Source organism: Sus scrofa, chromosome 1 (genome assembly GCF_054392235.1).
Source record: "Sus scrofa isolate SSC_HxYL_T2T_F1_AM1 chromosome 1, Sscrofa_HxYL_maternal_Yorkshire_Landrace_v2.0, whole genome shotgun sequence".
In the NCBI taxonomy this organism is placed as follows: Eukaryota; Metazoa; Chordata; class Mammalia; order Artiodactyla; family Suidae; genus Sus; species Sus scrofa.
In genome coordinates, this window is record NC_139383.1 from 139,642,449 (window position 1) to 139,658,131 (window position 15,683).

At 47.7% G+C, this 15,683-nt stretch overlaps 1 non-coding gene across 1 annotated transcript; it reads left to right on the forward strand.

The window, feature by feature from the left end:
* Positions 1 to 3,378: 3,378 nt before the first annotated feature.
* Positions 3,379 to 3,484, forward strand: LOC146406396 (U6 spliceosomal RNA). Its single transcript, XR_014832548.1, has one exon. It is a non-coding gene; the product is annotated as a U6 spliceosomal RNA (small nuclear RNA).
* Positions 3,485 to 15,683: the final 12,199 nt, after the last annotated feature.

Consider the following 15,683-nt stretch of genomic DNA (forward strand, 5'->3'; position numbering starts at 1 on the left):
ATCATTCTTGTGGCCATGAGAAGATAGGTGGTCAGTGGGACAAGGATTGCCCCCGTGGGCATTAATCGGGCAGAGGAATTTGCCTCTAGCCATTTGAGAGGAGGCTTGACCAAGTGCCTGGCAGGCCATGGCCTTCAGGGTATGGGCTCCTTATGACTCCAGACTAGCCCCAGGACCTAGGTGTAGGAAGCTTGACCTGGTCCACCATTAGGCAGTTACACAGTAGTAATCTTTTTTCTCTTTTTTTGCTCTTCAGGGCTGCACCTGCGGCACATGGAGGTTCCCAGGCTAGGAGCTGAGTCAGAGCTGCAGCTTCCAGCCTACGCCACAGCCACAGCAATGTCAGATCTGGGTTGTGTCTGCAACCTACACCACTGCTCACAGCAACACCAGATCCTTAATTCTCTGAGCAAGGTTCAGGGATTGAACCACATTCTCATAGATCTTGTTGGGTTTGTTACCGCTGAGCCATCATGGGAACTCCCATGGTGATAATCTTAACACTGACATATTCTTTCTCCCAAAACCACAAGGAAACCAAAACCAAAAAAAAAAAAAAAAAAGTATAGGCCAATAATCTTTGATGAATATTGATGCAAAAATTCTCAACAAAATTTTAGCCAACTGAATCCAAACAGCATATAATGGGATTCATCCCACGTTCACGGGATGGTTCGGCATATGCGTATCAATCAACGTCATACACCACATTAACAAAAGAAAAGTCAAAAACCACATGATCATCTCAATAGATGCAGGAAAAGCATTTGACAGAGTCCAACATCCATTCATGATTTAAAAACTCTTACCAAAGTGGGTATAGAGGGAGCATACCCTAACATAATAAAAAACCGCAAGGGAGAGATCATTCTGGCAGTGAATAATATCCCCAGCTAATAGGAACTTAATGGTCCCAGTTTCTGAACTCTAACCTATGTACAAATATGTGTATATTAATGCTTGTTTGTAATTCCGGAACACACTATGGGTCAATTAAGCCAGCAGAAATACTCAGGAATTGTGAAGTGAACTCAGTGTTCTCAAAGTTAACTGTACTGGTAAGAATCTTCAAAACAGTGAAATTCTTTACTAGGGATTCCAGAGACATCCAGGCTTTGAAAACGTAGCTCTCTGATCAGCTGGAAAAAGAGTGGGTTTCTAGCCTGGACTGGCAGTGTTCCTCTGATTGAGGTAAATAACACACTGATATGCTCTTGCATCATCTTTGAGCAGGGCTCGTGCTGTTCCAAATGTGCTGGCTGTGTGGCCTCCTGAGCCTTGGCTCACCATGCGTACCCTTGATGGGGGTGGACTGGCTCCTGAGCCACTGCTGCTTGCCCCATCACAAGGGTAAGCCTTTTCTTCATCTTGTTGATCCTGGTAGCACTATCCTATATGCCTGGTCTTGTTTTTCTTGCTGGTAAACTTGACCAAGGCCTCCCAGAACAAACTAGTGTCATGTCCCAATTAACCATGCCCTATTGTCACCACTGTGGCTTCTTGTCAACAAGCCCACTAGGATGGATCCTCTCCAGTCCTCATAAATGCAGCTTGGCCCCTAGTGCTCAAACTTGGTTTGACTGTTCTAACCTCGCCAAGGCCAGCAATGGCTGCCTCTGCTGACCTGACAACTCGGATCTTCATAGCTTCACCTAGATGGGAGTTTTGGATCAGAGCTCTCCAGTCTTCTCTGTCCCCAAACGTGCTTCCATACTCCCCTTTTGCCTATTTTCAATCCAAACCCTGAAGAAAACAGCAAACATTTCATACCGAAGGACACTCAAACCCTTAATGTCCCTCTTCACCTGTCCCCTCCCTTACTTGAGGGTTCATAGATGGCACTTGAATCTTAAGTGAAGGCTTCGGGAGTTACTGTTGTGGCGCAGCAGAAACAAATCTGACTACCTTCCATGAGGACGCAGGTTCTATCCCTGGCCTCGCGCAGTGGGTCAGGGATCCAGTGTTGCCATGAGCTGTGATGTAGGTCACAGACATGGCTCAGATCCTCAGTTGCTGTGGCTGTGGTATAGTCTGGTGGCTACAGCTCCAATTTGACCCCTAGCCTGGGAACCTCCACATGCCACAGGTGTGGTCTTAAAAAGCAAAAAATAAATAAAAATAAATTTAAAAATAAAGTAGGAGTTCCCGTTGTGGCTCAGTGGTTAACGAATCCGACTAGGAACCATGAGGTTGTGGGTTCGATCCCTGCCCTTGCTCAGTGGGTTAACGATCTGGTGTTGCCGTGAGCTGTGGTGTGGGTGACAGATGCAGCTCGGATCCCTCGTTGCTGTGGCTCTGGTGTAGGCCAGCGGCTACAGCTCCAATTAGACCCCCTAGCCTGGGAATTTCCATATGCCGGGGAAGCAGCCCTAGAAAAGGCAAAAAGACAAAAAAAATAAATAAATAAAATAAATAAAAGTGAAGGCTTCAAACACACAACTTGAGTCCAGTCCCCAAGTCACAGCTTGTTCTCATCCATCCACATTCTAAAGGCTTGTCCATCTCCCATGTGAGAGACCCCAACTCACCCACGAACTGAGAGTCAGTCCCTTAACACACAAGAAGGCTAGGAGGGCTCCTGCCTGCTGAAAGAAATATCTCTCAGGAAGCCTAGAAGCCTAATCCTAGAGTGCCGATCACAGAGAGGGCCATCCTTTCAGCCAGGGCTACCTTGCCCCCTGAGCCAGCTCTTGCAGCCCTAGATTAAGTAAATTTTTAAGATTGTGGGTCCCTATGAGCAGCCCTTGAAATGTGGAGTCTGCACTGGGCTTGCTATCAGTTTCCATGCCTAGTGCTTTGTTGAAGCACTCAGTGTCTGGAGACCCCTTGGACCCGGAGTTCTAGAGATCCTCGGATGTGCCTCAAGGGGTGTTTGTGAGTGATGAGCAGAAGGGATGCAGGCCACCCAAATTAAACGAAGCAGCTCTGTTCTTACTGCCAGGTAAAGATTTTGTGTGGCGTTAAACTAAAATAAAAAAGTAATGTTTACAAACTTCAGTATGCATATGAATCACCTTGGGTTTTCTTAAACTGCAGATTCAATTTCCAAAGTTCTCAGTTAAGACCTGAAACTGAATTTCTAACATAATTTCTAACATCATTTCTCAGATGATGACTGCTGGTCATTGGACCACACCAGAAATACCAGGCCCTGGGCACTCTCCAGCCCTGTCAATCAGAATCAACTCTGAACCAGACTAGTATCTGAACCAGACTAGTATCCATAAGGATACCTGGCCTCATTCAGTGGGTTAAGGATCTGGCATTGCCACAAGCTACACGATAGGTTGCAGACATGGCTTGGATCTGACGTTGCTGTGGCTCAGGCTGCCAGCTGCAGCTCCATTTTGACCCTTAGCCTGGGAACTTCCATATGCTGCAGGTGCGACCCTAAAAGAAAAAAATTTTTTGAAAGATAAAGAGAAGATTAGCATGGCTCCTGCTTAAGGATAATATGCAAATTCATGAGGCATTCTGTATTTTTAGGTGTTTTAGGCACAGCCCTAAAAAGGAAAAAACAAACAAAAAAAACAACTCTGATCTCTGCTTATATACCCCCACCCCAGCCAAGAAGCCCTATGTAGGAAATACAACTTTATTTTTTCTATTGTTCAACTTAATCCACTTGATGACAGAAAGTAAAAAACTAGCATTTCCAGGAAAACTTGGTCCTGTACATGTTTTCTCACTTTCGTCATTTTAAACCTGTTAATTCATTATTTTCTCCATCGCCTTTCTCCTTTGGGAAGGCATGTTAGGTATGAGAGAGGTTCTCTGATCTGCTGCCGCCTCTCTGTTCTGTGTTCCTTCACCAAATTGTAGCCTCTTTAATTGCTGAAGGATCTATGATCCCTGGACTCACTCGTTGCTGCTGCATGTGTCTTCTTAGTGTGGCTACCAGACACCTCAGGGCCAGTCAGCTTTCTCAGCTATTTTTGAGCCTTTCTCGAGGGCATGGAGAAATTTGCCAGAGTGTGGTTAAACAATGCAGTTTGGGAGGCAGCCCTGGTCAGTGCCAGCTGCCTGAGTTGGCCTCTTCAAGCTGCCTTCAAACCATTTAGATATGGCGGGCTGTTCTAGAGAAAGCAGGATCTCTGTGTGTCTTAAAACTGTGTGCCCATGTACTTGCTCTCCGGTAGCAAATGGTGCTAAGAAAGGCATCTGCCTAGAGGAGAGGCCCCTGCGTGGAGGTGCCTGAGGACTCCCAGGGTAGCAGGAGGTTGGGCTATGTCAGCCCTCACAGGAACTACCCCATTTGTCATCCTGGAAGTGTCTGGGACAGTCAGCACCATGATTGGACTTTGGAGATGCCAGTTCCAATTGATAGTTGCAGGGACAGAGAAGGAAAAGGAAAGAGAAAGAAGGATATGCCTGAGACCCACTTCCTCAGTCCCTGAGCTGGGCACCTCCCTTATCAACAGGCCCCTGAACTCCTCCTATGCTGCCATTTCTTCACTTGCTTTAGGTCCTGGAACTCAGCTGGATCTCCTTTCCTCTTTGAAACAGCCACCACCAGAGTTCCCGATGTGGCTCAGCAGGAACGAACTTAACTAGTATCCAAGAGGACGCAGCTTCCGATCCCTGGCCTCGCTCAGTGGGTTAAAGATCCGGCATTGCTGTGGCTGTGGCTGTGGCTGGCAGTTACAGCTCTAATTCAACCCCTAGCCTGGAACCTCCATGTGCCATGGCTGTGGCCCTTAAAAAAAAAAAAAAAAAAAAAAAGCCACCACCTACTCTTATTCCAGTTTCCCCCCTTTATGGCAAGCTGCTGGGGGCTGTACTCCAGGTTTTCTCCTAGCTGCTGCCAAAAATGAGCATCTTGCTTTTTTTTTTATGTTAAGGGTTTTCTTGCTCATCAAACAAGGACATCAGGTAAAAGCAGAACTGGACATAGGGAGTTACAAAGTTCAAAATAAATCTCACACGCTCAGAATCCCTGGTCTACAGTTCCTGGCACCTTGAATGAAAGAAACAAGGATTCCTGAGTGAGAGGGTCTCTTAGAGAGGTAAGATCTCCTCCCCCAAAGGCCAGGGAATGGACTTGAGTGAGCACCCCTGCAGGGCCCATGCCTCTCAGCTCATGCCCTTGGGATTTCAAGGTCCTGGGACCCAACCACTCAAGAATGAAAGCCTGGATCAAGGGCTTGGGGTGGCATCTCTAGGTCTGACCTGGACTGGGAATTAGGTGCACAGCCTATGAAGGGAAAAGGAAGCAGAGGTACAGAGGGTCACAGGTTCAGGTGGTGGTAGGGAGTTTTCTAAGCTCCCCAGCCAGGGAGAATGCCCAAGGCACTCAGAATATCTCCCGTCCTCCACCTCCACCTCACAACCCCCAACCCCACCCTGGCTCAGGCCAAGCTGCAGCTTCTCCTGCTACCAGAGAAGAGAGAAGGGGCTCCCTTCCCATTTCCCAGGTGAGGGGTCATGGAAGACCCTGGGCAGCTCCAGGCTTTGCACCTTTGAAACCACTTACCTGGGAATGTCTGAGGAGGACAGCAGGGGATCGAATCCAGTGGGTTGTAAGGGCCAAGCGGCTTCAGTGGTCTCAGTCTGTCCTCAGCCCAATGGCTTTGGAAAGGGCAGTATGAACTCTGTCATGCAGAATCTTTCTGAATAGCTAAGCCTTTCAGAGAGCTGACATTTAACCCTTCGAAGCAAACAGAATTTATCTTGGTTAGGACTCTTTAAGAGTGTTTATGAATATCACTGCTTAAACAGACCCTACTGGACATATCTTAACCTCTCCTGAGGATTTAGGTCACATGAGCTCCTGGGGCTTGCTCAGGCCCACTGCACTGTGACTACTGTGTACCCAATACTAAATGCCAGCAGCCACACTGGTATGGGTCTCAAATCTGTTTTGAATAGGACCTGGGCCCCTTCAGTGTTTTTGTACTGATAACTAACTTACCTCACTCTTCTAACTTACCTTTTCCAAATTCTTGAGGGCTTGGAAACCATTTTACCTAATTCAGAACTTCCAAACCAATCAACAGTACTCTGAAGGAGGAACTGCAAGGTCTCCCAGGAATAAAGCCATTGAGCTTCAGTGCACGCCTCCTGTCTGGCCTGCCTCTGGCCTCTGCTGGGCTCCAGCACCCAAGTTCTGGATAAATCCAGTGTTCTAGCTGGGTGTGTTCTGGTTTGAACCAGTTCACTAAAACTTGTGGATTTTTTTTTTTTTTTAGGGCCACAACTGTGGCATATGGAAGTTCCCAGGCTGGGGTCGAATCAGAGCTGCAGCTGCCGGCCTATGTGCAGCCAAAATTGTAGGGAAAAAATTTTAGGTTGAACAATGTGATATTGCTTATTAACCTACAAATATGACAATTTTATATATTTCAACCTATTGATAAATAAGTTTAATGATTTTTGAGGTGTTTGTCATCTTTTTCTATTCTAGATATTTACTTTTGTGCTTAATTTTGTATTCTTTTTCTTTCTTTTTGGCTGCACCCATGGCATATAGATGTTCCCAGATCAGGAGCTGAACCCTTGCCACAGCAGTAAACGGAGCCACAGCAGTAAAAATGCCAGATCCTTAACCCACTGTGCTATGAGGGAACTCCTTGTGTTCTTTTTCTTAAGGTTTTTCCAAATTATATAAGCTTTAGGGCCCACACACCCAGACTAGAGTGGAAATTCAAAATGATAGAGCCTTGTATAGGACAATTTGACAATTTGCGTCAGGATTTTTAGAAATAGTCATGCCTTTGACCCAGCCATTGTACTTCAGGGATATATTTTCAGGGAATAATCCAGTTTGCTGTAGGGCAGAGCTTATCAACTTTGCACCTTGGGAAAATGGAGCAGGAGCCCAGACTAATCGTTGCCAGAAGTTCCCTTCCTTGTACATTTTGAGTTTCACCAATAATTCCTTGGGTTAAGTCCATCTGAACTGGATTTTCTGTTATATGCAACTAAAACAAAGAGTTCATGGCAGCATAATTGAACCTAGCAAAAAAAAAAAAAAATTTAAAATTGTTAACAACCCAAATGGAAACAGTATAGGATTAGCTAAATAATTTTTGTCCATCACTATGTTGGACTATTAGGTGGCCATTAAAAATCATATCTGAAAGAATATTTGGGATTTCCCATTGTGGTGCAGTGGAAATGAATCTGACTAGTATCCATGAGGATTCGGGTTCAGTCCCTAGCCTTGGTCAGTGGGTTAAGGATCCAGCTTTGCCGTGAGCTGCACTATAGGTCGCAGTTGTGGCTCAGATCTGGCATTGCTATGGCTGTGGCACAGGACAGCAGCTAGAGCTGCAATTTAACCCCTAGCCTGGGAACTTCCATATGACGCGGGTGCAGCCCTAAAGAAGCAGGGAAAAAAAAAAAAAGAAAAAGAATATTTGATGACAAAAAATGTTCACAATGTAATCATAGATGAAAAAATAGGACACAAAATAGTGGCTAAAGTTTATGTTTTTATTTACATATGTATATATATATATATAGGGTTTTGGTTGTTTCGTTTGGGGTTTTTTGGCTGCACCTGTGGAAGTTCCCAGGCCAGGAATCAAACTCATGCTGCAATTACAGCTTGTGCCACAGCTGCGGCAATGCCGGATCCTTAATCTACTGCACCACATGGGAACTTCCATGTGGGTTTATAATTTTTTTATTATTTTATTTATTTATTTATTTATTTATTTATTTTTGGTCTTTTTGTCTTTTTAGGGCCACACCCGTGGCATATGGAGGTTCCCAGGCTAGGGGTCTAATCGGAGCTATAGCTGCTGGCCTACACCATAGCCACAGCAATGCCAGATCCAAGCTGCATCTATGACCTACACCACAGCCCATGGCAATGCCGGATCCCCAACCCACTGAGCGAGGCCAGGGATCGAACCCCCAACCTCATGGTTCCTAGTTGGATTCGTTAACCACTGCACTATGACGGGAACTCCCCATGTAGGTTTTTTAATAGAATGGTAAAAAGGAGAGCTCAAAGGAAGGAAGCTTTCCTGGATGGTGGAATTATGAATTATGAATAAATTTTAATTCTTCATGCCACTTTATATCTTCCAAATATTCAACTATGATGATATGTTATTTTATATATAATTATAATAAGCACTTTAATTTAAACAAGCGTGTTTTTAAGGGAAATTTAGAAAAAACTCAGAATACCCACTGTGGTGCAGTCGGATGGGTGGCATCTCTGGAGTGCTGGGACGCAGTTTCAATTCTCCAGCTGGGTTAAGGATTCGGCATTGACCCAACTGTAGCACAGATCGCAACTGTAGCTTGGATCTGATCCGTGGCAAACTGCACTTCAGGCAAAGGCACCAGCTGGAATTTGGGCACCATGGGGAGATATTTTAAGGCAGGCATGTCTTTTTGCATCCCTCAAATTAGATTCTGAGCATCGATATCTGCTCTGATTTGCAGTGCTGGTGTTCTGGTTTACCTGGGCCTAGGGCCAGCTTTTCCTCTGGGTAATAAAGGGAGAGCACCCAAATCAGTGCTCTCAACCTCTGAGGGTATATCCAGCACCTCTTAGTGTAAGGCCTTTTCTTTTTCAGATCTGCATTTTATTACGTATTTGACTTATTTACATATGAATAACCAATAAATTTGCACAGTTCAAAATCAAAACATACAAAAGGGCATAAGAATAAAAAGTCTCTTCCATCCCCTGGCCCCCAGTTCCACTCCTGGGAGGCAAACTGTGTTGACAGTTTCTGGTGATTCCTTCCAGACATATTTCTAGGGTTTTTTTTTGAAAACAGGATTGTATTCATACTACGTGTCTTAACTTCGTATACTTTTTTTTTCCCCACTTACCATAACTGTGTTAGAATAAATATGCTTCCTAAACATGCATAATGACTGCAAATATGCCATCGAAGGGAGACGGGCCATTTGGTTGTCCTACTGCTGGAAAATTAGGATTTTCTCCCATCAAGTCTTCTGAGTCTGTCCAAAAGAAACTGTCCTAGGATCAGCCAGCAAATTGCATTTGATTTGGACCCTGATTAGCCATAGGCTCCCTGGGGACACAGAGCTCTGAGGTCAGGATGAGGCCCAGAACCCAACCCAGAGGGATGAGCGGGTGGTCCCTGGCCTTCAAGGGCTGGCTGTGTGGTCCAGGCCAGCAGGGGAGATATATTTAGCTGGGTCAGATGCTGCTGACTGTATCATGACCCAAGAGGACTGTGCTATTGGCAAACAAACCAGAAGGGCCCGGCCGGCCTTCAGCCCTCCTTCCTCCTCCCTTTCCACACTTGCTGGCAGGGCAGGGGCTGTGAGAGGTGGAGGCAGGCACCGACCAAGGAGACAGCTCTTACAGAGGGGCCACCTCTGAGGCACCCAGCAGAATTGTGTAGCCTCGTCTCATGGCCCCAAGTTTGTTTTTCCCACCATTCCCCACCCCCCGGTTTTCTTCACCCAGCCTCCCCAACATAGCAGAGTAGGACAGTCCAGAAAGCAACCTCTTCCTCCTCTGCCTCTGTCCCCTTTTCCCTTTCCTCCTCTACCCATCAACCTGATTTGCCCTCAGTGCTCCCCTAGGTGAATGGACTTCATTCATGTTGTCATTTACTCAAATTGATTCATTTATCCATTTATTTGTTGAGCAATATATTTTTAGAAAGCCTGAGATAAGCCAGGCTTGGTGCTGGGCACCAAGAAACACAAAAATAAATGGGGAGGTGCCAGCTCTGGTCCTGGTAGAGTTTACATTCTAGTAAGGTTAAAGATAATCCAGCGACCAATTAGATGTTGGTGAAAAACCACAGTGTTAAATAATAACCAACATTCACACAGTGCTTTAAAGTGTATAAAGGGGGTGGGGGGGTCCCCTTGTGGCTCGGTGGTAATGAACCCAGCCAGTATCCATGAGGATTCGGGTTCAATCCCTGGCCTCACTCAGTCGGTTAAGGATCCGGTGTTGCTGTGAGCCGTGGTGTAGGTTGCAGATGTGCCTCAGATTCCACACTGCTGTGACTATGGCATAAACCGACAGCTACAGCTCTGATTCAACCCCTGGCCTGGGAACTTCCATATGCCGCCAGTGGGTCCCTAAAAAGCAAACAAATAAATAAAAAGTGTATAAAGGGTCTTTTACCTGATAGCACATCTAGTCCCAAGAATCTGAGAGATATGATTATCTTATAATTTCTGCTTTAGAGATGAAGAAGTTCTAACTCAGAGATATTAAATAACCTGGCCATGAACTCAGAGGGTACATGGAGCCCTGGTTCTTTTTTTTTTTTTTTTTTTTCCATTTTAGGGTCGCATATGTGCCATATGGAAGTTCCCAGGCTAGGGTTGAATCAGCACTACAGCTGCCAGCCTACACCACAGCCACAGCAATGCCAGATCCAAGCCATGTCTACAACCTACACCACAGCTCATGGCAATGCTGGATCCTTAACCCACTGGGCAAGGCCAGAGATCGAACCTGCCTCCTCATGGATACTAGTCGAAGTTTGTGACTGCTCAGCCACAATGGGAACTCCAAGCCCTGGTTCTGGAACTCAGTCCTTTTGATCCCAAGCCTATATCCCTCCTGAAAAAGAGGAGCCACCAGAACTGGATGGGAGCAGGTTTCTGGTACAGCTCTTCATTTTATGTTTGAGGAGATGGAGGGCCGCAGAGAAGAAAAGTGCCTTGCCTAAGACACACAGCTGAAAACAGGACTGGAACCTGTGGATCCCAGCCCAGTATTCTTTCTTTGCATCTAAACAGCATTCCAATGTCCTGACGAGGACATGAGGCCCTGGCAGATTTGGGGTGGGGGTAATCATGGTAGATCTGTTACCCCATCCTTCCTCGGCAATCCCACCAAGCCCAACCCCCTTCTGCTGCATAGTCCTTTTTGTAAGGAGACAGCCCAGAATACCCTCCCCAGCACCCAACCTCTTTTCCCCAGTGCCTGCTTCCTGCTGAGTGCGTGGGTCTTCATTCAGCAAATGCAGTGTGAGCACCTACTGTGTGCAGACTCTTGGGAAGCCCTTCAACGGCTCACAGACCACCGAGGAGGCCAAAAAGGAGCAGTGCTATCAAATCCACAGAAGAAAAAGCAGATGTCAGAGATGCATGGCAGGGCCGCAAAGCCAAGTCATGGCGGTCTGGTAGAAGAGGTTCAGGGAAGGCTTCCCGGAGGGGGTGACATCTCCACTATGCCCTGAAGTTTGAGTGACAGTTAATTAGCCAGGCCAGACATTGGCAGGGAAGAGACTTTCAGGATGAGGGAATGGAAGGTGCAAGACAAAGTAAGAAGGCACCTTGCCTGTCAAAGGCACGTTGCAGGCTTCTGTCAAATCCGTTCAGTGTATATTAAGCCTCTCAGGTCTGCAAGTGGCCTGTAAGCAGGAACTGGGTATCACTTTCTATGGGTGAGAGCCTATTCCTGTGGATGGATGACTCGGGCACCCCGCATGAGCAGCTTTCACCACCATGGACACAGCATCCTCCCAGCCAGAGCCACCCTCCTCACCTGACATGGATGTTACCATGCAGGAGGGGCTATGCCTAGTAGGAGTCTTTGACTGCAGGGAGGGGAGGCCACAGGTGGGTCCATTACTGTCCCCTTCTTCCCCCAGTAACCAACACCTTCTGTGGGGACAGGAAGCCTCCCATGACACGGGCACAAACAGCCCCCAGTTTAGCACCTAAAAAGGGAGGACTAGCAAGGACACAACCCTGCCTCTGACATGACTGCCAAAAGGCAGCTTTCCCCTAGTATGTGCTTAGGATCTGACCTCTCTCAGACCAACCAAGAGGGAGAGAGCGGTCAGCCCAGAGTGGGTCAGCGCTGCCCCAGTCAGGTACGCACTGGGGTTGCTCATGCCTGGCTGCTGCCCTTGTCCTCATGGCTCCCAGTCCCACATTCCTCAGCTGTGCACATAAACATTCGCTTTGACTATTAGCCTAAGAAGAAAGCTTGGCTGCGTTTGAGGTTTTCATGAGGCCTTTCCCTCCAAGGAGAAGTGTGACTTTGTGTTCAGAAGGGCCTCTCATGAAACCTGGTTCTCCGTAGGTCCCCTGAGTGTGGGCCTCAGAACTGTGCTACGTGCTGGAATACATTCAGTGCCTGCCCTGGGGAATTGGGGGTGGGGGGTAAGGGGTCAGTTTAGCAAAGGACGGGCAGATCACGTCAGTACAATGTGCTGGGCACAAAACAGCGGTGGAGGCTGCAGGGTAGCGAAGTGATACTGGCGCTGAGTTCCAAAGGATGTGAGAGAGCTGGGCAAAGTTGTTGCTTGGGAAAGTAGTAGTAGTAGCAAAGACTCCGTGACCAGAAATAGCCTGAGGGAGGAGGAGATGGTAGGCCTGGGGACAGAGAGGCGGAGGAGGGAGGGAGAGCAGGGGTTGGGTGCAGGGAAGTTTATCCTGAGCGCCTTGAAGCACTATGGGAATCTGTCTGCGTACAACGTCGTGGTGTCGTGGTCAGAGTTGCATTTTTCACTATACAGAAAATGAATATCCAGGAGGGCGCCAAACTCAGGAAGGCATATCAGTTTAGAGGGCATGACAGTCTTCCAGAGACAGAGCGTGAACATTAGGGAGGGAGGTGGTGCGAGGCAGGTCGGGTAAGAACTGTTTGAGGTTTGAGGAGGGAAATGGGGCCCACTTTTAAGGGTGGGCGTGGGGAGCGGTCACCCTTGGCTCTACCTTCCTGGGGGCCGGGCGGGAGGGAGGAGCCGAACCTGAGAGGCGCCTGCTGGGGGCAGGGTCCCAAGATGAAGTAGTGAAGTGGAAGGGACCCACACTAGAGTAGAAGGGGGCAGGGCTGGTGACAAGAGCCCCGGTGGCTGAGTTTTCAGGTTGTGTCTACTCTCTCTTGCCCAAGGTAATGTGGGCCTGAACCGGGAAGTGCAGGCCTCACAGGACCCTCCAAGAGCAACTGGGAAGGACAGAGGAGGGTGGCCTCCTCTAGCCCCTGGGCTGGCAGGCCTGAGGGACAGGGTGAGGAGGGCAGAGGACAGACATGGTCAGGGACTTTGGTTAACCGCCTCTGACCAGCACAGATAAAGCAGTCCTGCGAGGTCCTGGTTTCCACAGCCACCATGCAATTTACTGTCCAAACCTAGGAGCTTTTGAGAGTGAAAGTAATAATTACCTCAGGACAACAGGAGTATACTAGGCCTGTCCTGGGCACACTGGGATATGTGGTCACCCTAGCCATGGGGCGGGAGGCTGGCCCTTGTGCTCAGACCCTGGCCCTCGGGTATACTTTTCCTATGACCAGGCTTCCCCAACCTGGCCCTGGAGCACTCTGACCTTCCTCAGAGCCAGGCCTGGAAAAAGACGGGGTCTCCCCCATGCAAGGCCCATCTCCCCACACCCTCTATTCTCTGACAGGAGATCCAGTCGCTCAGAGGAACATAGTCCTTCCTGGCACCTGGTGGGGGGCAACCTGGAGAACTCTGAAGAGTCTGTCAGCCCTAGAAGGCACACAGCCCCAAATGGTGTTTGCCCACGTCCCCCTATACCATCCGTGCCCATCTCAGCAAGACTCTGGGATCTGCACTCTCCTCCCTTCCGCTTTCCACCTCAGTTTTCAACCAGCTGCCAGAAGGTGTCCCCACATTCTATGTTCCTGGTTTTAGTTCAGCCTTCCCCAGCACCTGCCCAATCATGTTTCCCTGCCACAAGCACGAGCTTCCTTAACCCCAGCCCTGAACACAACACTTGTCTGCTTGACAAGCAGACAAAACAAAAAGACAAAAACAAACAAAGACTCTTCTGTGGGAGGAAAAACATGAAAAAACAAAAACATCACCACACAACTCAACTTCCCTGCAAGATAAAGTCTAACACTTCCTCCAAGAACTGACTGCAAAGTAGCTTTCAGCCTTGTCCCCAGCACCCCAGAGCTTCCTCCACACAGCCACTTGCCAAGCTCTGTGTACTTCCCACCTTTGCTGAAGCCATCTCCACACACCTGGAATACCTCTGCCTCTTGGTGGATTCCTGCAGCTGCATTAAGGCCCTCCCAGACCTGACCACCTCTGCTCCATCCCCTGAGCTCCTGGAGTTGCCCCTACCCCAGACTAGATTTGAGGGAAACTCTATTAGTCTGTTTCCCACAGTTGGAGACCAGGGCCCCTCAACCTACTGTAGACTCAAAAACTGCCAGTGAATTGGCTGATCTTCCTATTCAGTCCCAGTTCCCCAGAAGGATGCCCTTGAGGGACAGACAGGATGATGATTTCTGAGACCCTGCTAAGCGAAATCCCTTAATGCTGAGGCCTAAGTTTGGGCATTTGATTGCCCTACTTGAATCCCTCCAACTAAAAGAAAAGGAAATGTTTAATGCTCTATACCAGAAGTCCTCAAAATGGCTCAGGGACCCCTGGGAGTCCTTAAAACACTCTCAGGAGGTCAGCGAGGTCAAAACTATTTTCATAATACTACTAAGAGGTTATTTGCCTTCTCAATCTCATTCCTCACAAGTGTCCAGTGGAGTTTTCCAGAGCTATATGATAGATGAACTTGCAACAGAATGAATGGAGAAGCAGATAAGAATCCAGCGGCTTCCATTAAAGTCAGAAATAAAAAAGATAAATCAGGAGTTCCCTCAAGGCTCAGCAAATTAAGGATCCAGTGTTGTCATTGCTGTGGTGTTGGTTGGATCCCTGACCTGAGAACTTCCATATGCTACAGATGCAGCCAAAAAAATTAAAAAATAAAACAATGCCACTCCTTTCACTAAATAGTTTTGGAAAATATAATCCTTTTTTCTTAAAACTATGTTAACATATAATAGATTTTTTTTAATTGATAAATGTTTTAAACTTTTCAATTTCTAATAACTAAATGTTGTCAATTGCTATATCCCACATAAACAAAACCTCTTGGGGTCCTGAGACCCCTACACCCTCCCCACACCCCCAGTACTGCTCTGCTTCTCTCTCCTCTTAGCAGGCAACTTTCTTGAGAGCTGTCTACTTCCCCCGCATTGGCTCCTCAGCCGTACCTTGTGGTTTCCTGCCAATTTCCCTGAAGTTGCTCTCACTGAGGCAAATGAGGATCCATAGCACTTCATTCAGTGGACACTCCTCTGTCCTCATTTTTCCCTGGCATTCTAGCAGAGTTACCCTGGCTCTCAGAACACCACGCTCTCTGGTTCTCCTGCCTCTCCAGCTACTTGTTCTCAAATCTTGCTTCACTCACCCCACCAGGTGTGGGGTCTTCAAGGGTGGCCTGTGTCCCTTTCTCTTTGTACACCCAGGGCTTCAAGCACCGTTTTGATGTGTATGACTCCCAAATCTCTAGCTCTAGCCCATAATAATCTGGGTCCCAGACCCACACATCCAGCTGCCTCCTGAATATCCATGTGGATGCCGCTGCCTCACAGGCACCCCAGTGTAAACACTCACATTGGGCAGATCTCCACCCCCATCCTTTCCAACTCTGCCACTGAAGCAGGAGCCCAGGCCCTCTACCCTCCCCCTCCCTCTCCTCATCAACCAGCCACACCCAGTCCTGCTGACCTCGCCCCCTAAATTGCCCTCAAACCCATCTTCCTGTTCATTCCCACTAAACACCTTAGCTCAGGCCACCTTCCCCTCTCCCCCGCCTATCTTTGACCTTCCTTCTCCAATCGGATGCTGCAGCCAGTGTTCCTTTTTTCTTTTTTTCTTTTTTCTTTTTAGGGCTGCACCTGCAGTATAGGGAAGTTCCCAGGCTAGGAGTCAAATCAGAGCTGCAGCTGCTGGCCT